A 21,372-nucleotide genomic window follows, 5' to 3' on the forward strand; every position below is an offset into this window, starting at 1 on the left:
AAGTAGCATTGTTTTAGCTAGTGTGAATGTTAAAGGAATTACCCAGGATTATGAAAAACAAAGCTAATTTCTTCCAAAAACAATGCCACCCCTGTCCTCAGGTTGTGTGTGGTATTGCAGCTCAGTTCCATTGACGTGAATGGAGCCTAATTGTAACACCACACACAACCTGAGGACAGGGGCAAATGTTTCAGGAAGTATTACTTTACTGAGAGAGTAGTGGATGCATGGAATAGCCTTCCTGCAGAAGTGGTCTAAGGTATAAGGCTATCCTTCATATAAGATAGAGATAGGTATAAGGCTATCCTTCATATAAGATAGAGATAGGTATAAGGCTATCCTTCATATAAGATAGGGATAGGTATAAGGCTATCCTTCATATAAGATAGAGATAGGTATAAGGCTATCCTTCATATAAGATAGGGATAGGCATAAGGCTATCCTCCATATAAGATAGAGATAGGCATAAGGCTATCCTTCATATAAGATAGAGATAGGTATAAGGCTATCCTTCATATAAGATAGGGATAGGTATAAGGCTATCCTTCATATAAGATAGGGATATGTATAAGGCTATCCTTCATATAAGATAGGGATAGGTATAAGGCTATCCTTCATATAAGATAGAGATATATATAAGGCTATCCTTCACATAAGATAGGGATAGGCATAAGGCTATCCTCCATATAAGATAGAGATAGGCATAAGGCTATCCTTCATATAAGATAGAGATAGGTATAAGGCTATCCTTCATATAATATAGAGATAGGTATAAGGCTATCCTTCATATAAGATAGAGATAGGTATAAGGCTATCCTTCATATAAGATAGGGATAGGTATAAGGCTATCCTTCATATAAGATAGGGATAGGTATAAGGCTATCCTTCATATAAGATAGAGATAGGTATAAGGCTATCCTTCATATAAGATAGAGATAGGTATAAGGCTATCCTTCATATAAGATAGAGATAGGTATAAGGCTATCCTTCATATAAGATAGGGATAGGTATAAGGCTATCCTTCATATAAGATAGGGATAGGTATAAGGCTATCCTTCATATAAGATAGGGAGAGGCATAAGGCTAACCTTCATATAAGATAGAGATAGGTATAAGGCTATCCTTCATATAAGATAGGTATAAGGCTATCCTCCATATAAGATAGGGATAGATATAAGGCTATCCTTCATATAAGATAGAGATAGGTATAAGGCTACCCTTTATATAAAATAGAGATAGGTATAAGGCTATCCTTCATATAAGATAGAGATAGGTATAAGGCTATCCTTCATATAAGATAGAGATAGGTATAAGGCTATCCTTCATATAAGATAGAGATAGGTATAAGGCTATCCTTCATATAAGATAGAGATAGGTATAAGGCTATCCTTCATATAAGATAGAGATAGGTATAAGGCTATCCTTCATATAAGATAGAGATAGGTATAAGGCTATCCTTCATATAAGATAGGTATAAGGCTATCCTCCATATAAGATAGGGATAGATATAAGGCTATCCTTCATATAAGATAGAGATAGGTATAAGGCTACCCTTTATATAAATAGAGATAGGTATAAGGCTATCCTTCATATAAGATAGAGATAGGTATAAGGCTATCCTTCATATAAGATAGAGATAGGTATAAGGCTATCCTTCATATAAGATAGAGATAGGTATAAGACTATCCTTCATATAAGATAGAGATAGGTATAAGGCTATCCTTCATATAAGATAGAGATAGGTATAAGGCTATGCTTCATATAAGATAGGGATAGGCATAAGGCTATCCTTCATATAAGATAGGGATAGGGATAAGGCTATCCTTTATATAAGATAGGGACAGGGACTATTGATAGGATTCAGATTATTGGGCAGACTAGATGGGCCAAATGGTTCTTAACGGAGACACATTCTATGTTTCTAGGTGTGGTGCTGTATTTGGAAGAAGTTAGCTCTGTTTTTTTTTCTATTCTTGGACAACCCCTTTAATTGCAGTCATGCAGTGATTGCTGAACTGTGAACATTCAGCTGTTGTAAACCTACAACTTTCAGCATGCCCAAACAGACAACAGCTGGAGGGCCACAGTTTGGAGACCACTGCAGTACTGTATATTGTGACACATCTATCAGTAGCCACGCTTTAACTTATACACTTGCTAAAAACAACCCTAACCTGTAGAATTTGGTGGGATGATTCAATCACTGTGCAGAGGTACTATATGGTGCTGGTGTGTTGGTATTATTCACTCACTATATTTATGTGTGGGATAGTCCAGAGGTCAACCTACAGCAACCTAGTATGAGGACACCTTCATTTATCAGTGGTACTATATGGTCCTGGTGTGGGGGTATTATTCAGTCACTATGCAGTAGTACTATATGGTCCTGGTGTGGGGGTATTATTCAGTCACTATGCAGTGGTACTATATGGTCCTGGTGTGGAGGTATTATTCAGTCACTATGCAGTGGTACTATATGGTCCTGGTGTGGGGGTATTATTCAGTCACTATGCAGTGGTACTATATGGTCCTGGTGTGGAGGTATTATTCAGTCACTATGCAGTGGTACTATATGGTCCTGGTGTGGGGGTATTATTCAGTCACTATGCAGTGGTACTATATGGTCCTGGTGTGGGGGTATTATTCAGTCACTATGCAGTGGTACTATATGGTCCTGGTGTGGAGGTATTATTCAGTCACTATGCAGTGGGAATATATGGTCCTGGTGTGGAGGTATTATTCAGTCACTATGCAGTGGGAATATATGGTCCTGGTGTGGTGGTATTATTCAATCACTATGCAGTGGTACTATATGGTCCTGGTGGGGAGGTATTATTCAGTCACTATGCAGTGGGAATATATGGTCCTGGTGTGGAGGTATTATTCAGTCCCTATGCAGTGGGAATATATGGTCCTGGTGTGGAGGTATTATTCAGTCACTATGCAGTGGGAATATATGGTCCTGGTGTGGTGGTATTATTCAATCACTATGCAGTGGTACTATATGGTCCTGGTGGGGAGGTATTATTCAGTCACTATGCAGTGGTACTATATGGTCCTGGTGTGGAGGTATTATTCAGTCACTATGCAGTGGTACTATATGGTCCTGGTGTGGAGGTATTATTCAGTCACTATGCAGTGGGAATATATGGTCCTGGTGTGGAGGTATTATTCAGTCACTATGCAGTGGTACTATATGGTCCTGGTGTGGAGGTATTATTCAGTCACTATGCAGTGGTACTATATGGTCCTGGTGTGGAGGTATTATTCAGTCACTATGCAGTGGGAATATATGGTCCTGGTGTGGAGGTATTATTCAGTCACTATGCAGTGGGAATATATGGTCCTGGTGTGGAGGTATTATTCAGTCACTATGCAGTGGGAATATATGGTCCTGGTGTGGAGGTATTATTCAGTCACTATGCAGTGTTACTATATGGTCCTGGTGTGGTGGTATTATTCAGTCACTATGCAGTGTTACTATATGGTCCTGGTGTGGAGGTATTATTCAGTCACTATGCAGTGGGAATATATGGTCCTGGTGTGGAGGTATTATTCAGTCACTATGCAGTGGGAATATATGGTCCTGGTGTGGTGGTATTATTCAATCACTATGCAGTGGTACTATATGGTCCTGGTGGGGAGGTATTATTCAGTCACTATACAGTGGTTTTATATGATCCTGGTTTGGTATTATTCAGTCACTATGCAGTGGTACTATATGGTCCTGGTGTGGTGAGATTATTCAGTCACTATGCAGTGGTATTATATGGTCCTGGTGTGGTGGTATTATTCAGTCACTATGCAGTGGTACTATATGGTCCTGGTGTGGTGAGATTATTCAGTCACTATGCAGTGGTATTATATGGTCCTGGTGTGGTGGTATTATTCAGTCACTATGCACAGGTATTATATGGTCCTGGTGTGGAGGTATTATTCAGTCACTATGCAGTGGTATTATATGGTCCTGGTGTGGTGGTATTATTCAGTCACTATACAGTGGTTTTATATGATCCTGGTTTGGTATTATTCAGTCACTATACAGTGGTATTATATGATCCTGGTTTGGGAGTACTGTATTCATTAATATGGTCATATTATTCAATCACTGTGTGATGGTATTATTCAGTTATATGCAGCGATACTATATATCCTGGTGTGGCGATATTATTCAGTCACTATCCATAATAAAATATGATCCTGGTTTGGAGGTATAATTCAGTCACTCTAAGGTGGCATTAGGTTATCCTGGTATGGAGGTAGTATGTGGAAGTAATATGTGGTCATTATGTAGTAACTATATGGCTGTATTATTTATAGGCTGTGCACAGCAACGTCTTCTATATTGTGTACACCAGGGCTGGGAGTATAGGTAGTAGCTTCATAAAGAACCCCCCTCTTAATCCTAATAAGAGTCTGGACCAGGGGAATAGTGAAGTAATTAATACATTTCCAGGAGGGATAACAGAGGAAGGACACTAAAACGGACATGTAATGAGAGCTGGCAGATCCTTTTGAAAGGAGTGCATTAGTTACAGTGGTAGTTATGATAATGTAGTATGATCGTCCCCCGCCTGTAGTCATGTTTTATTACTTTTCAGCAAATCCCTCTAACCTTTAGATATAGCAGATCTCAGTGATTAAATATGAAGCGCCAGTAGGACTTAGTGTCGGCCATTACTGGGGCTGATCTGTCACGTGGGTGCGTTTTGATGCGTCACCGCTTCCACTTAGAGACAGAAAGTAATAAGGTAAAAGACTTGTTTCCTTCCATAATGTCTAACTGCTTATTGGAAATATTAAAACCAGCAAAGCAAGTCTATGAGGAACAGCTATTTGGTTGATGAATTTCGGCGCCTGGCGTCTTAAGCGCTAGGTAATTCGGTTTTCTCCACGTCGCTTATGTTATTTTATGAGATGCAAATGGGCCCCAGATACGCCAGGAAAAGCCATTTATGTACAGGTAACAGGGGCTGCTGCTCCCATTTAATTTAGTCAGGTAATTTCCAGGATGTAGCTGTAAATATTCATCGTGCGCAGGTAATGGCGGGAGAACGAACATGTGACCCGGTCGACTTCTGACGGAGATTAGTTATAATGGGGGAGATTTATCAAAACCTGTGCAGAGGAAAAGCTGATCAGTTGCCCATAGCAACCAATCGAATCGCTTCTTGTACTTTCCATAGACCTTTTTTTTTTTTAATGAAAGAAGCCATCTGATTGGTTGCCATGGGCAACTGTTCATTTTTTTCCTCCAATATTCCTATAAATCTCCCTCAATATCCATAGACATATAGAGAACCAAGATGGCGCTAAAGATCCGCAATAGACTTAAAGGGTAGCTCCCTTCATCATGTTTTTTATTTTTTTTTCTGTCCCTGCCTATTGCCCTCCCATCCCTAACCCCCTCCCTTTTTTTTTTTTTTTTTTTTTTTTTACTATTTTAAAAATGGCATTTAGTCTGCCTGGTAGTGTGCTCACTACCAGGCAGACTTCCCCAGCAGGCACCATGTCACTGATGCCTGCTGGGGGCCAACTTCCGCCCTTAGTTCTCCTAACAGGGTGCCTCCAGCTGTTTGACCACTACAACTCTCAGCATGCCCTGACATCTACTGGCTGTCAGGGCATGCTGGGAGTTGTAGTGGGGAAACAACTGGAGGCACACCGTGACGGCTGCACATCCCGCTCCCCGCCGCGCAGCCCTGTTTTAAAATCACTTTTTTTTAATTAAAGTATATTAGAGATATGTTGTAGTGCTTAAGTACTAAAACACATCAATTTTTTGATTTCATGACAGTGCCCATTTAATTTACGGTATATTTCTAATGTCTATAGAGGATTTAGGGATCAATTTAGGGATAAATATATGTAAATTCAGTTTCATATATTTGTTTTTCCATAAAAAATAAAAAAAAAGTGGTCTGCAAACTGTAGACCTCCAGCTGTTGCAAAACTACAACTCCCAGCATGCCCGGACAGCCATTGGCTGTCCGGGCTTGCTGGGAGTTGTAGTTTTGCAACAGCTGGAGGTCCGCTGTTTGGAGACCACTGATGAACAGGGTAGCTCTAACTTAAAACAAATGTAAAAGCCATGGATGCAGTACAAAGGTTGCCGCTGCATTGTGGCCCCGATGGTAGAGGGGGCCACAGAAGAAGACGCCAGTATTATAAATGGCACACGGTAGACAGGGGGGCCTGTTCAGGATTCTGGAATGAGTCCCAGGCGCTACAAGTTACGCCTTTTGTATTCATTTTTTTTTATTGGTTTCTACGTATTATAGTGCAATTACATTTTCCATAGGTTTTTATTATACATTTTGCTTAGTTTCACTGGACATATAGAGCTAAAAGCTGTGTCATATTCCATCAGAAAAGTAGTCTGTCGGCTCTGTCTCCAGCTTTCATCTCTCTTGTCCTGAACGATCTCCTAAACTGAACTTTGATCTGGTCATAAATTATCTTAGAATTGTGTTATCCTTGCAGGTTACCATATACACATGTAACAGGAGTCATAACATGCATATCTATGAAGAAACTGCTAGTCATGCATAGATCTACTATTGATATACTGTACTAGCTTTTGCCCATGTCTTCGCTCGCGTTAAATTTGGGGCAACATAGATCTACTTTTTACGATCCTATAGTAATGAGGCTGCTCTGGGTAAAGTCTATGGGCATCCAAACAACCCGAATTCTAACAAACATTACATCTGCTGTTCCATGGAATTGAAGATCGACATCCTTTGAGGTACAGAGCCCTGCTTGTCCTCAGTGTACAGAGCCCTGCTTGTCCTCAGTGTACAGAGCCTTGCGTGTCCTCAGTGCACAGAGCCCCGCTTGTCCTCAGTGTACAGAGCCCTGCTTGTCCTCAGTGCACAGAGCCCTGCTTGTCCTCAGTGCACAGAGCCCTGCTTGTCCTCAGTGCACAGAGCCCTGCTTGTCCTCAGTGCACAGAGCCCTGCTTGTCCTCAGTGTACAGAGCCCTGCTTGTCCTCAGTGTACAGAGCCCTGCTTGTCCTCAGTGTACAGAGCCCTGCTTGTCCTCAGTGTACAGAGCCCTGCTTGTCCTCAGTGTACAGAGCCCTGCTTGTCCTCAGTGTACAGAGCCCTGCTTGTCCTCAGTGTACAGAGCCCTGCTTGTCCTCAGTGTACAGAGCCTTGCGTGTCCTCAGTGCACAAAGCCCTGCTTGTCCTCAGTGAACAGAGCCCTGCTTGTCCTCAGTGTACAGAGCCCTGCTTGTCCTCAGTGTACAGAGCCCTGCTTGTCCTCAGTGTACAGAGCCCTGCTTGTCCTCAGTGTACAGAGACCTGCTTGTCCTCAGTGCACAGAGCCCTGCTTATCCTCAGTGCACAGAGCCCTGCTTGTCCTCAGTGCACAGAGCCCTGCCTGTCCTCAGTGCACAGAGCCCTGCTTGTCTTCAGTGCACAGAGCCCTGCTTGTCCTCAGTGCACAGAGCTCTGCTTGTGCTCAGTGTACAGAGCCCTGCTTGTCCTCAGTGACTGCACCTAATGTGGGAACTGTACTGCACCTAATGTGGGGGAACTGTACTGCATCTAATGTGGAGAACTATACTGCACCTAATGTGGAGAACTATACTGCACCTAATGTGGGGGAACTATACTGCACCTAATGTGGGGGAACTATACTGCACCTAATGTGGGGGAACTATACTGCACCTAATGTGGGGAAGTATACTGCACCTAATGTGGGGAGCTATTCTGCACCTAATGTGGGGAAACTATACTGCACCCAATGTGGGGAAACTATACTGCACCTAATGGGGGGGGGGTACTATACTGCACCTAATGTGTGTTACGCCGAGCGCTCCGGGTCCCCGCTCCTCCCCGGAGCGCTCGCTTCACTCTCTCCGCTGCAGCGCTCCGGTCACGTCCTCTGACCCGGGGCGCTGCGATCCCGCTGCCAGCCGGGATGCGATTCGCGATGCGGGTAGCGCCCGCTCGCGATGCGCACCCCGGCTCCCCTACCTGACTCGCTCCCCGTCTGTTCTGTCCCGGCGCGCGCGGCCCCGCTCCCTAGGGCGCGCGCGCGCCGGGTCTCTGCGATTTAAAGGGCCACTGCGCCGCTGATTGGCGCAGTGGTTCCAATTAGGGTAATCACCTGTGCACTTCCCTATATTACCTCACTTCCCTTGCACTCCCTTGCCGGATCTTGTTGCCTTAGTGCCAGTGAAAGCGTTCCTTGTGTGTTCCTTGCCTGTGTTTCCAGACCTTCTGCCGTTGCCCCTGACTACGATCCTTGCTGCCTGCCCCGACCTTCTGCTACGTCCGACCTTGCTTCTGCCTACTCCCTTGTACCGCGCCTATCTTCAGCAGCCAGAGAGGTGAGCCGTTGCTAGTGGATACGACCTGGTCACTACCGCCGCAGCAAGACCATCCCGCTTTGCGGCGGGCTCTGGTGAAAACCAGTAGTGGCTTAGAACCGGTCCACTAGCACGGTCCACGCCAATCCCTCTCTGGCACAGAGGATCCACTACCTGCCAGCCGGCATCGTGACAGTAGATCCGGCCATGGATCCCGCTGAAGTTCCTCTGCCAGTTGTCGCTGACCTCACCACGGTGGTCGCCCAGCAGTCACAACAGATAGCGCAACAAGGCCAACAGCTGTCTCAACTGACCGTTATGCTACAACAGTTACTACCACAGCTTCAGCAGTCATCTCCTCCGCCAGCTCCTGCACCTCCTCCGCAGCGAGTGGCCGCTCCTGGGATACGCTTATCCTTGCCGGATAAATTTGATGGGGACTCTAAGTTTTGCCGTGGCTTTCTTTCCCAATGTTCCCTGCATCTGGAGATGATGTCGGACCTGTTTCCCACTGAAAGGTCTAAGGTGGCTTTCGTAGTCAGTCTTCTGTCCGGAAAAGCCCTGTCATGGGCCACACCGCTCTGGGACCGCAATGACCCCGTCACTGCCTCTGTACACTCCTTCTTCTCGGAAATCCGAAGTGTCTTTGAGGAACCTGCCCGAGCCTCTTCTGCTGAGACTGCCCTGTTGAACCTGGTCCAGGGTAATTCTTCCGTTGGCGAGTATGCCGTACAATTCCGTACACTTGCTTCAGAATTGTCCTGGAATAATGAGGCCCTCTGCGCGACCTTCAAAAAAGGCCTATCCAGCAACATTAAAGATGTTCTGGCCGCACGAGAAATCCCTGCTAATCTACATGAACTCATTCACCTAGCCACTCGCATTGACATGCGTTTTTCTGAAAGGCGCCAGGAACTCCGCCAAGATATGGACTCTGTTCGCACGAGGCGTTCCGTCTCCTCGGCTCCTCTCTCCTCTGGTCCCCTGCAATCTGTTCCTGTGCCTCCCGCCGTGGAGGCTATGCAGGTCGACCGGTCTCGCCTGACACCTCAAGAGAGGACACGACGCCGTATGGAGAACCTCTGCCTGTACTGTGCTAGTACCGAACACTTCCTGAGGGATTGTCCTATCCGTCCTCCCCGCCTGGAAAGACGTACGCTGACTCTGCACAAAGGTGAGACAGTCCTTGATGTCTACTCTGCTTCTCCACGTCTTACTGTGCCTGTGCGGATGTCTGCCTCTGCCTTCTCCTTCCCTGCTGTGGCCTTCTTGGACTCTGGATCTGCAGGAAATTTTATTTTGGCCTCTCTCGTCAACAGGTTCAACATCCCGGTGACCAGTCTCGCCAGTCCCCTCTACATCAATTGTGTAAATAATGAAAGATTGGACTGTACCATACGTTTCCGCACGGAGCCCCTTCTTATGAGCATCGGATCTCATCATGAGAGGATTGAACTTTTGGTCCTCCCCAATTGCACCTCGGAAATTCTCCTTGGACTTCCCTGGCTTCAACTTCATTCCCCTACCCTGGATTGGTCCACTGGGGAGATCAAGAGTTGGGGGTCCTCTTGTTCCAAGAACTGTCTAAAACCGGTTCCCAGTAACCCTTGCCGTAACTCTGTGGTTCCTCCAATAACCGGTCTCCCTAAGGCCTATATGGACTTCGCGGATGTTTTCTGCAAAAAACAAGCTGAGACACTACCTCCTCACAGGCCTTATGATTGCCCTATCGACCTCCTCCCGGGTACTACTCCACCCCGGGGCAGAATTTATCCTCTCTCTGCCCCAGAGACTCTTGCCATGTCCGAATACGTCCAGGAGAATCTAAAGAAGGGCTTTATCCGTAAATCCTCCTCTCCTGCCGGAGCCGGATTTTTCTTTGTGTCCAAAAAAGATGGCTCCCTACGTCCTTGCATTGACTACCGCGGTCTTAATAAAATCACGGTTAAGAACCGCTACCCCTTACCCCTCATCTCTGAACTCTTTGATCGCCTCCAAGGTGCCCACATCTTCACTAGATTGGACTTAAGAGGCGCCTATAACCTCATCCGCATCAGAGAGGGGGACGAGTGGAAAACGGCATTTAACACCAGAGATGGACACTTTGAGTATCTGGTCATGCCCTTTGGACTGTGCAACGCCCCTGCCGTCTTCCAAGACTTTGTCAATGAAATTTTTCGTGATCTGTTATACTCCTGTGTTGTTGTATATCTGGACGATATCCTAATTTTTTCTGCCAATCTAGAAGAACACCGCCAGCATGTCCGTATGGTTCTTCAGAGACTTCGTGACAACCAACTCTATGCCAAAATTGAGAAATGTCTGTTTGAATGCCAATCTCTTCCTTTTCTAGGATATTTGGTCTCTGGCCAGGGACTACAGATGGATCCAGACAAACTCTCTGCCGTCTTAGATTGGCCACGCCCCTCCGGACTCCGTGCTATCCAACGCTTTTTGGGGTTCGCCAATTATTACAGGCAATTTATTCCACATTTTTCTACCATTGTGGCTCCTATCGTGGCTTTAACCAAAAAAAGTGCTGATCCCAAGTCCTGGCCTCCTCAAGCAGAAGACGCCTTTAAACGACTCAAGTCTGCCTTTTCTTCGGCTCCCGTCCTCTCCAGACCTGACCCTTCCAAACCCTTCCTATTGGAGGTTGATGCCTCCTCAGTGGGAGCTGGAGCTGTTCTTCTACAAAAAAATTCTTCCGGGCATGCTGTCACTTGTGGTTTTTTCTCTAGGACCTTCTCTCCAGCGGAGAGGAACTACTCCATCGGGGATCGAGAGCTTCTAGCCATTAAATTAGCACTTGAGGAATGGAGGCATCTGCTGGAGGGATCAAGTTCTCCTGTTATTATCTACACCGACCACAAGAACCTCTCCTACCTCCAGTCTGCCCAACGGCTGAATCCTCGCCAGGCCCGGTGGTCTCTGTTCTTTGCCCGATTTAATTTTGAGATTCACTTTCGTCCTGCTGATAAGAACATTAGGGCCGATGCTCTCTCTCGTTCCTCGGATGCCTCAGAAGTTGATCTCCCTCCGCAACACATCATTCCACCTGACTGCCTGATCTCCACTTCTCCTGCCTCCATCAGGCAGACTCCTCCAGGGAAGACCTTTGTTTCTCCACGCCAACGCCTCGGAATCCTCAAATGGGGTCACTCCTCCCATCTCGCAGGTCATGCGGGCATCAAGAAATCTGTGCAACTCATCTCCCGCTTCTATTGGTGGCCGACTCTGGAGACGGATGTTGGGGACTTTGTGCGAGCCTGCACTATCTGTGCCCGGGATAAGACTCCTCGCCAGAAGCCCGCTGGTTTTCTTCATCCTCTGCCTGTCCCCGAACAGCCTTGGTCTCTGATTGGTATGGATTTTATTACTGATTTACCCCCTTCCCGTGGCAACACTGTTATTTGGGTGGTCGTTGATCGATTCTCCAAAATGGCACATTTCATCCCTCTTCCTGGTCTTCCTTCTGCGCCTCAGTTGGCTAAACAATTTTTTGTACACATTTTTCGTCTTCACGGGTTGCCTACGCAGATTGTCTCGGATAGAGGTGTCCAATTCGTGTCTAAATTCTGGAGGGCTCTCTGTAAACAACTCAAGATTAAATTAAATTTTTCCTCTGCATATCATCCCCAGTCCAATGGACAAGTAGAAAGAATTAACCAGATCTTGGGTGATTATTTGCGACATTTTGTTTCCTCCCGCCAGGATGACTGGGCAGATCTCCTTCCATGGGCCGAATTCTCGTATAACTTCAGGGTCTCTGAATCTTCCTCCAAATCCCCATTTTTCGTGGTGTACGGCCGTCACCCTCTTCCCCCCCTCCCTACCCCCTTGCCCTCTGGTCTGCCCGCTGTGGATGAAATTTCTCGTGACCTTTCCATTATATGGAGAGAGACCCAAAATTCTCTCTTACAGGCTTCTTCACGCATGAAGAGGTTCGCGGATAAGAAAAGAAGAGCTCCCCCCGTTTTTTCCCCTGGAGACAAGGTATGGCTCTCCGCTAAATATGTCCGCTTCCGTGTCCCTAGCTACAAGTTGGGACCACGCTATCTTGGTCCTTTCAAAATTTTGTGTCAAATTAATCCTGTCTCTTATAAACTTCTTCTTCCTCCTTCTCTTCGTATCCCTAATGCCTTTCACGTCTCTCTTCTCAAACCACTCATCCTCAACCGTTTTTCTCCCAAATCTGTTCCTCCCACTCCTGTTTCCGGCTCCTCGGACGTCTTCTCGGTCAAGGAAATTTTGGCTGCCAAAAAGGTCAGAGGGAAAAATTTTTTTTTAGTAGACTGGGAGGGTTGTGGTCCTGAAGAGAGATCCTGGGAACCTGAGGACAACATCCTTGACAAAAGTCTGCTCCTCAGGTTCTCAGGTTCCAAGAAGAGGGGGAGACCCAAGGGGGGGGGTACTGTTACGCCGAGCGCTCCGGGTCCCCGCTCCTCCCCGGAGCGCTCGCTTCACTCTCTCCGCTGCAGCGCTCCGGTCACGTCCTCTGACCCGGGGCGCTGCGATCCCGCTGCCAGCCGGGATGCGATTCGCGATGCGGGTAGCGCCCGCTCGCGATGCGCACCCCGGCTCCCCTACCTGACTCGCTCCCCGTCTGTTCTGTCCCGGCGCGCGCGGCCCCGCTCCCTAGGGCGCGCGCGCGCCGGGTCTCTGCGATTTAAAGGGCCACTGCGCCGCTGATTGGCGCAGTGGTTCCAATTAGGGTAATCACCTGTGCACTTCCCTATATTACCTCACTTCCCTTGCACTCCCTTGCCGGATCTTGTTGCCTTAGTGCCAGTGAAAGCGTTCCTTGTGTGTTCCTTGCCTGTGTTTCCAGACCTTCTGCCGTTGCCCCTGACTACGATCCTTGCTGCCTGCCCCGACCTTCTGCTACGTCCGACCTTGCTTCTGCCTACTCCCTTGTACCGCGCCTATCTTCAGCAGCCAGAGAGGTGAGCCGTTGCTAGTGGATACGACCTGGTCACTACCGCCGCAGCAAGACCATCCCGCTTTGCGGCGGGCTCTGGTGAAAACCAGTAGTGGCTTAGAACCGGTCCACTAGCACGGTCCACGCCAATCCCTCTCTGGCACAGAGGATCCACTACCTGCCAGCCGGCATCGTGACAATGTGGGGGAACTATACTGCACCTAATGTGGGGAAACTATACTGCACCCAATGTGGGGAAACTATACTGCACCCAATGTGGGGAAACTATACTGCACCCAATGTGGGGGGGACGGGACGGGACTATACTGCACCTAATGTGGGGGGACTATACTGCACCTAATATGGGGGAACTATACTGCACCAAATGTGGGGGAACTATACTGCACCAAATGTGTTTGTTGATCTATATCTGCCATTGAAGGCTTGCTCTTTATGTAGGTGTTATCTATAAATAAGGCACTCTTCAAATATGCTTTAAAATGCATGATTTTACCTTTCATGAACAAGAAAATGACGAAGTGCTGGTATAATGACGCAACACTATGGGGCTGGTCTGTAATTTTTTCCAGGGCTGGTTTTCACACCCAGTCCGGCCCTGCCCCCTCCTCTGCCTTACTGTGCCCCCCTCCCCTGCTGTAGTGTCCCCTTCCTCTGCTGTAGTGTCCCCTTCCTCTGCTGTAGTGTCCCCTTCCTCTGCTGTAGTGCCCCCTTCCTCTGCTGTATTGCCCTCTTCCTCTGCTGTAGTGTCCCCTTCCTCTGCTGTAGTGTCCCCTTCCTCTGCTGTAGTGTCCCCTTCCTCTGCTGTAGTGTCCCCCTCCTCTGCTGTAGTGTCCCCCTCCTCTGCTGTAGTGTCCCCCTCCTCTGCTGTAGTGTCCCCCTCCTCTGCTGTAGTGTCCCCCTCCTCTGCTGTAGTGTCCCACTCCTCTGCTGTAGTGTCCCCTTCCTCTGCTGTAGTGTCCCCCCCCTCTGCTGTACTGTCCCCTTCTTCTGCTGTATTTTGCTCCATCCTCTGCTGTACTGTGCTCCCTCCTCTGCTGCACTGTGCTCCCTCCTCTGCTGCACTGTGCCCCCCTTCTCTGCTGTACTGTGTCCCCCTTGCAGTTTTTGCAGCCCATTGACTTATGTAACTGGTCATGAGCTACCATCCTGTTGTTTGAGAAAACTGTGTATTCAGCAATGAGGGTAAGCATGTTTGTGTGTGTATGTATATACACTGCCCCAAAAAAATAAAAGGAACACTTAAACAGCACAATGTAACTCCAAGTCAATCACAATGTCACTCAGGAAGCAACAATGATTGACAATCAATTTCACATGCTGTTGTGTAAATGGAACGGACAACAGGTGGAAATTATAGGCAATTAGCAAGACACCCCCCAATAAAGGAGTGGCTCTGCAGGTGGTGACCACAGACCACTTCTCAGTTCCTATGCTTCCTGGCTGATGATTTGGTCACTTTTGAATGCTGGCGGTGCTTTCACTCTAGTGGTAGCATGAGATGGAGTCTACAACCCACACAAGTGGCTCAGGTAGTGCATCTCATCCAGGATGGCACATCAATGTTTGCTCTGTCTGTCAGCGTAGTGTACAAAGCATGGAGGCACCACCAGGAGATGTGGGAGGAAGCCAACAACCCAGCAGCAGGACTGCTACCTCCGCCTTTGTGCAAGGAGGAGCACTGCCCCCTTGGTTCTTGTTTTGTACATTATATTCTTGCACTATGAGATTATTATTAAGAAACATTGTCATCATCTAAGTTCTTGATCCAGTTTGCACACAGAACTCGCCCATCATGTTGGTTGTAGCTGCCATGATCTATTTATGATACATTAATGAACTTGTATCAAATTATCAGTATTAATATCTGAGGTGGTTGTCCCCTAGAGGGTTAGATGTCAGGCTTGGCTGAGCATTGTATCCTTGTTTCCAATCCCAGGCCTCCTCTTTTTTTTAATTTCTTACAGTATTCTTCTTAATTCATTGGTTCATCATGAACTAGAGCATCCATAGGATGTGGACAGAACATAGTATGACCTGTGGTTAGGCTAATTTGTTGAGTGAGTAGATCTGGGAAAGGTTGGAAGTTTCATATCTCCTTGTGATACTGTTATAAATATAGGAGCACCCCCCCCAAGAGATCCACCTCTCCATCTTCTCCGATAGCATAGGTAATTCTCTGGTCTGGAACATATAATCCAAAATTATCATTCCTTTAGAAATGTCTTGTTTACCAAAACACAGTGGTATATTAAGGGCAGATATGATAGCTCTGGGGTTATCTGCTCTGTCCTTCATGCTAGAGACCCAGGTTCAAATCTCCAAAGGTCACATGTATCCTAGTTGTAGTACAAACCCTTGATTTCCAATGTAGTTACTTTTCTAAAATTCATTACTATGCTATGGCTAATGCAAGATGTCCAAAACTTGTTAGTAAAGTTCCTGTTTGTGCTCTATCGATATCTGAAGTTTCCCCCATATGGCTGTTGGCTCTGGTTGCCTAATGCTACTATAAGTAACTTGCAGTGTTGGGGAAATGGAGGGCAATTTGCTTTAAAGATGTAAGAACATGAAACATCATGGGATGAGTTGATCCACCTCTTCTTCAACAGCTTAGGTCGTTTAGAATTTAAATGTCTTCTTTACCGAAATCTATCTACTATTAATGGGCATCATGATAGTTCAGGGGATATCTGCTCTGCCTCTCATGCTGGAGACCCAGGTTCAAATCCCCATAAGATCACTTTATCACTTGTATCTCAGCTGTAGGAAAAAGCCCTACAGCTGAGGTTACCACCAATACCTAAAAATGGTGGATTTTGTTATAACCAGCTGTCTGGTGGGGAGACAGCTGGTTATATTATGTATAGTAATTAGAGTCCCAACAAATAGGGACAGAGCTACTATTCCACAGAGCCAGCACTGGGATGTGAACCAGGATCTACCAGCATATACCACCCAGTTCTCCCTGGCCCTTTACCCCCTAAGCCAGCTCATGCTCTGAGGAATAAGTGAAGGTTTCTTAATGTCATTATCGAGAAGGAAGAGAATGATTCACAAGGTTGTGGTAAAAAAAAGAATGGGAGAGAGCAGGATTTGAACCCAGGACACCCACATGTAATATATACAGACTTGGCTCTTTAACCCCCTGAGCCAGCTCTTGTTCTGAGAAATAAGCAGTGTCTTAATGTCATTATAGTAGAGACAGAGGGGAGATGGGTCTCAAGGTTGTGATCAGTGTTATGTAATGCTCTTTTTTTTTAACTGATGACACTGAGAAATATCATCCACAGCTTCCAGTTCTGCATGTAGCTCAATGAGTTGTCAGTATACATTATATGTGGGTGTCCAGGGTTCAAATCCTGCTCTCTCCCATTCTTTTTGACCACAACCTTGTGTATCATTCTCTTCCCTCTCGATAATGACATTAAGAAACCTTCACTTATTCCTCAGAGCACGAGCTGGCTTAGGGGGTAAAGGGCCAGGGAGAACCGGATGGTATATGCTGGTAGACCCTGGTTCACATCCCAGTGCTGGCTCTGTGGAATAGTAGCTCTGTCCCTATTTGTTGGGACTCTAATTACTATACATAATATAACCAGCTGCCTGGTGGGGAGGCAGCTGGTTATAGCAAAATCCACCATTGTTTAAGCTTGGTAGAAACCTCAGCTGTAGGGCTTATTACTACAGCTGAGATTCAAGTGAGAAGGTGATCTTATGGGATTTGAACCTGGGTCTCCAGCATGAGAGGCAGATATCCCCTGAACTATCATGATGCCCATTAATAGGTTGGAGATTTACAGTAATCAAGACATGTAAATGCTATATTCAAAACTATATAAAGAAAAAACTAATTTTCTTTTCAGGGAGAACTGGATGGTATATGCTGGTAGACCCTGGTTCACATCCCAGTGCTGGCTCTGTGGAATAGTAGCTCGGTCCCTATTAGTTGGGACTCTAATTACTATACATAATATAACCAGCTGTCTCCCCACCAGACAGCTGGTTATAACAAAATCCACCATTTTTAGGTATTGGTGGTAACCTCAGCTGTAGGGCTTTTTCTACAGCTGAGATACAAGTGATAAAGTGATCTTATGGGGATTTGAACCTGGGTCTCCAGCATGAGAGGCAGAGCAGATATCCCCTGAACTATCATGATACCCATTAGTAGGTTGGAGATTTCAGTAAACAAGACATTTAGATTCTAAAGGACTAATCTTCATGCACCACACATTCCAGACCTGAGGGTGACCTATGCTGATGAAGAGGTGGATCAACTGGGCTTTAATGTTCCTAGATCTAAAACTTTACAAAAACATCTGACAGCCAAGTGAGGTGACTACATTGAGGAGCTGATATCAAGCTCTCCCACAAACTTTTGGACGTCTTGCGGTAAGCGAGATAAAGATTACTGTTGGCCATTTTCAAAGGGCAGAGAACACGGGTTTCTTTGACCACTAGGAGTCTTGAACATGGGTTTCCGTTTGGTAAACATGACATCACAGACCACAGGTTCCAGACCTAAGGATGACCTTTGCTATTGGAGAAAAAGTAGCAGCCACAGCACATCCTTCATGATTAAACTTCACATAGTTTATTGCAGAAAGCGAAGTGCAACATTTCAACTTGGTCTCAGTCTTTTTGCTTGAAAAAGGTCATGTGACCAGTCTGTTTTCAAAATTGGCAAGTTTAAGGATACGAGCAGTTCTGACACTTAAAGGGGCACTCTGCCCCTAGGCATGGTATCCCCTATCCACATGTCTGATGGGCATGACTGTCTGTCACGCCCCCTCCCATAGACTTGCATTGAGGAGACATGACCGTGACGTCACAAGCCTCCAGCGCTGCACCAGGCGCTCTAAATGAATGCCGGGTGCAGCAGGGAGATCACTGGGGTCCCAGTGGCGTGACCCCCCACGATCAGACATCTTATCCCCTATTCTTTGGATACCCCTTTAAAAGACTGGGTCAGAGCTTCTCTCTGTGGAGTGTTTCCAGCAAATGGTGGATGGTACCTACCAAAAGTGTTCCAAGGAAAGACAACCGGTGACTGGCAACAGGATTATGGAGCCCAAGGCTCATTGATGTGTGCGGGGGTAAAGGCTAGGCCCCCTGGTCTGATCTCACAGAACAGCTGTTGAAGAGCAAATAGTTTTTACAAAAATAAGTCCCTGCTGTCTATGATAGAAAGGAGTCAGATCACACAGGGCATTGCAGCTTGCTGTGGATGAGGTCCTGCAAACCAGTCAGAGCTCTCATGCCGACACCTGTCCACCACCAAAAGTAATGGATTAATACAGTCAGGCCCCTAAATATAGGGACATCAACACAATTATAACATTTTTGGCTCTATACACCAGCACAATGGATTTGAAATGAAACAAACAAGATGTGCTTTAAAGGACAAATGTAGTGGTACACATTTATATGTGCCCGGGCCTCAAAAATAAACTCATACAAACCTTCCTACGAGCCTCCGTTGGTCCGGCACAGGCCTCACGGTCCGGCAGTGCTGACGTCATTCCACTTCCTGGGGACGAGGACGCCGCAGAGCCGTCAACGTATCACCGAGCGATGTCCCGCCCCGGTCGGTGATAGGCTGAGCCCACTGTCATGTAAGAAGCCAGCCAGAGCTCCTTACATGACAGTGGGCTCAGCCTATCACAGGCCGGGGCGGGACATCGCTATGGCCGGTGATACTGCCAGACCGTGAGGCCTGTGCCGGACCAACGGAGGCTCGTAGGAAGGTTTGTATGAGTTTATTTTTGAGGCCCGGGCACATATAAATGTGTACCACTACAGTTGTTCTTTAGCCCCAGACTGTCAGCTTTAATCTGAGGGTATTTACATCCAAATCAGGTGAACGGTGTAGAAATTACAACAGTTTGTATATGTGCCTCCCACTTGTTAAGGGACCAAAAGTAATGGGGCCGAATAATAATCATAAATCAAACTTTCACTTTTTAATACTTGGTTGCAAATCCTTTGCAGTCAATTACGGAAGTCTGGAACGCATAGACATCAACAGCCATTTCTGGGTTTCATCCCTGGTGATGTTCTGCCGCTTCTACTGCAACTGTCTTCAGTTCCTGCTTGTTCTTGGGGCATTTTCCCTTCAGTTTTGTATTCAGAAAGTGAAATGCTCAATCGGATTCTGGTCAGAGCAGCAGAATCCCTTCAAATTTAACGGGACTCTACTGCAGCGGAATTAACACGCAGAATTCCAAGTGGAATTATGCACGGAAATTCCCAAGTGTGAACATGGCCCTAACGGCTCTGATATTGATGCCTGCCCTGAGGATAGGTCATGAATACATTTTTCCTGAAAAACCCCTAAGTAAGTACTGGTTCACTATTTGACCCTAGTACACAGTGCAAGAGGTGTATACCTAGGGGGTATTTATCCATTTTGCCTGTTGACAGTTTCTTTTTACCCTTTTTTTTTCACTTTGGTTTTTGTGGACATGCACCAAATTTATTATTTGGTGCACGTTGTTAGTAATTTTGGTGCAAATGTTGAAATTTTGGTTGTTTTAGTGCTTAACTTTCCTGAACCTGTGTGGCCATGTCCAATGCTGGCTCAATGGAGGGTGAAGGTCCCTGAGACACAACTATGTCGCAGGATAGTATTGCGCAGCTCCGGAGGTGTCGATGCTTTCACAAAAAATGTTTTTCATGTATTTTGACACCTTTACATTTTCTGACAATGCTATGTGTATTTTCGATGTACAACATTTCTTGGCGGTGAATTGCGCCAAAAAAAAAAAAAATAAACCTAAAAAGGCACAAAATTGCACCAAAGATCGATTGGCGCAAATGATGAATTACTGACCAAAGTAAAAATCACACACAGGACTGTGTGATTATGAGAAAGTTTAAAAAATGACAGTGGAGAGAATGTGCCGAACTTTGGCGCAAAAAGACACTGCGCCAAAGACCCCCCATAGTGCCTGCAATTACTTCATATATTAATATTTGTGATGGTTATAGAAAAGTTATACATACCAATCAACCAACATGTTACATTGCATGTGTGAAGCTAAGCGGTTACCTTGCACATGGGCAGCCGCCATTTTTTTAAAACTAAGAATCATCTTTTGTTACCATGTGAAGTGTCATAGAGGTGGTGCCAAACCATAAAAGCACGCCTCCTCCCTCCTCTCCCATTATGCCTTGGATGATTGACTTTCAGGATATGTGTGTGAATCCCTGTACATCAATCAGTCACTGCAGAGAAGGGTGGGGGAGGGAAGAGTATTTGCCCCTTTCCTGATCGTTTATTTTTTGCACAATTGTAATGTAATGAGGGAGGGAAGGCATCCGAACCAAGCGTTTGTGATAACAGGCAATAAGGGGGTGATTTATCAAAACCTGTGCAGGGGGGAAGTTGCAATCAGATCCCTTTCATTTTGCAGAGGCCTTCCAAAAAATGAAAGTAGCGATCCGAGCAGAGTACCCCTTTAATGCCAGATGTAATGGGGTGCACACCTTTCAAAAAGTTAAACTTTTGTCTCCTCAATCCACAGAAAATGTTCCTATAAGTCTTGGGGAACATCAAGATGTTTTCTGCCAAAGGTGAGATGAGCCTTTTGTGTTCTTTTTGGTCAGAAGTGGTTTTGGTCTTGGAACTCTGCAATAGACACCATTTTGGCCAAGCTCTGTATGGGTGTCCGCTGTCAGGGGCTGTACGCCCACTGGCCCCGCCTTCTCTGCTGTACGCCATAAAGTCCTCGATGCTACTGCAATGTCAAGGAGGCTCATAGTCTAGATCCTTCCTTACATTACACCCAGATGATCGTGTCATGTGCCACCAGAAAGTCAACTGCCTAAAGTTCTCCTTGTTCTGCCTCTAGGCTCACTGTAAGCCTCTTCAGTCCCAAAATGATTTGTCTAGAGTGGCAGGATAGGCCCAGATGTTGTGAACAAACTCCGACAACAGATCTGTGACAGGTTTCACATACAAATTTTTCTACTGATTTGCAGCCGGTTTTCACCTTAAAGGGGTACTCCGCCCCTAGACATCTTATCCCCTATCCAAAGGATAGGGGATAAGATGTCAGATCGCCGCAGTCCCGCTGCTGGGGATCCCAGGGATCGCCGCTGCAGCAC

This window comes from Hyla sarda, chromosome 13, assembly GCF_029499605.1.
Source record: "Hyla sarda isolate aHylSar1 chromosome 13, aHylSar1.hap1, whole genome shotgun sequence".
Classification (NCBI taxonomy): domain Eukaryota; kingdom Metazoa; phylum Chordata; class Amphibia; order Anura; family Hylidae; genus Hyla; species Hyla sarda.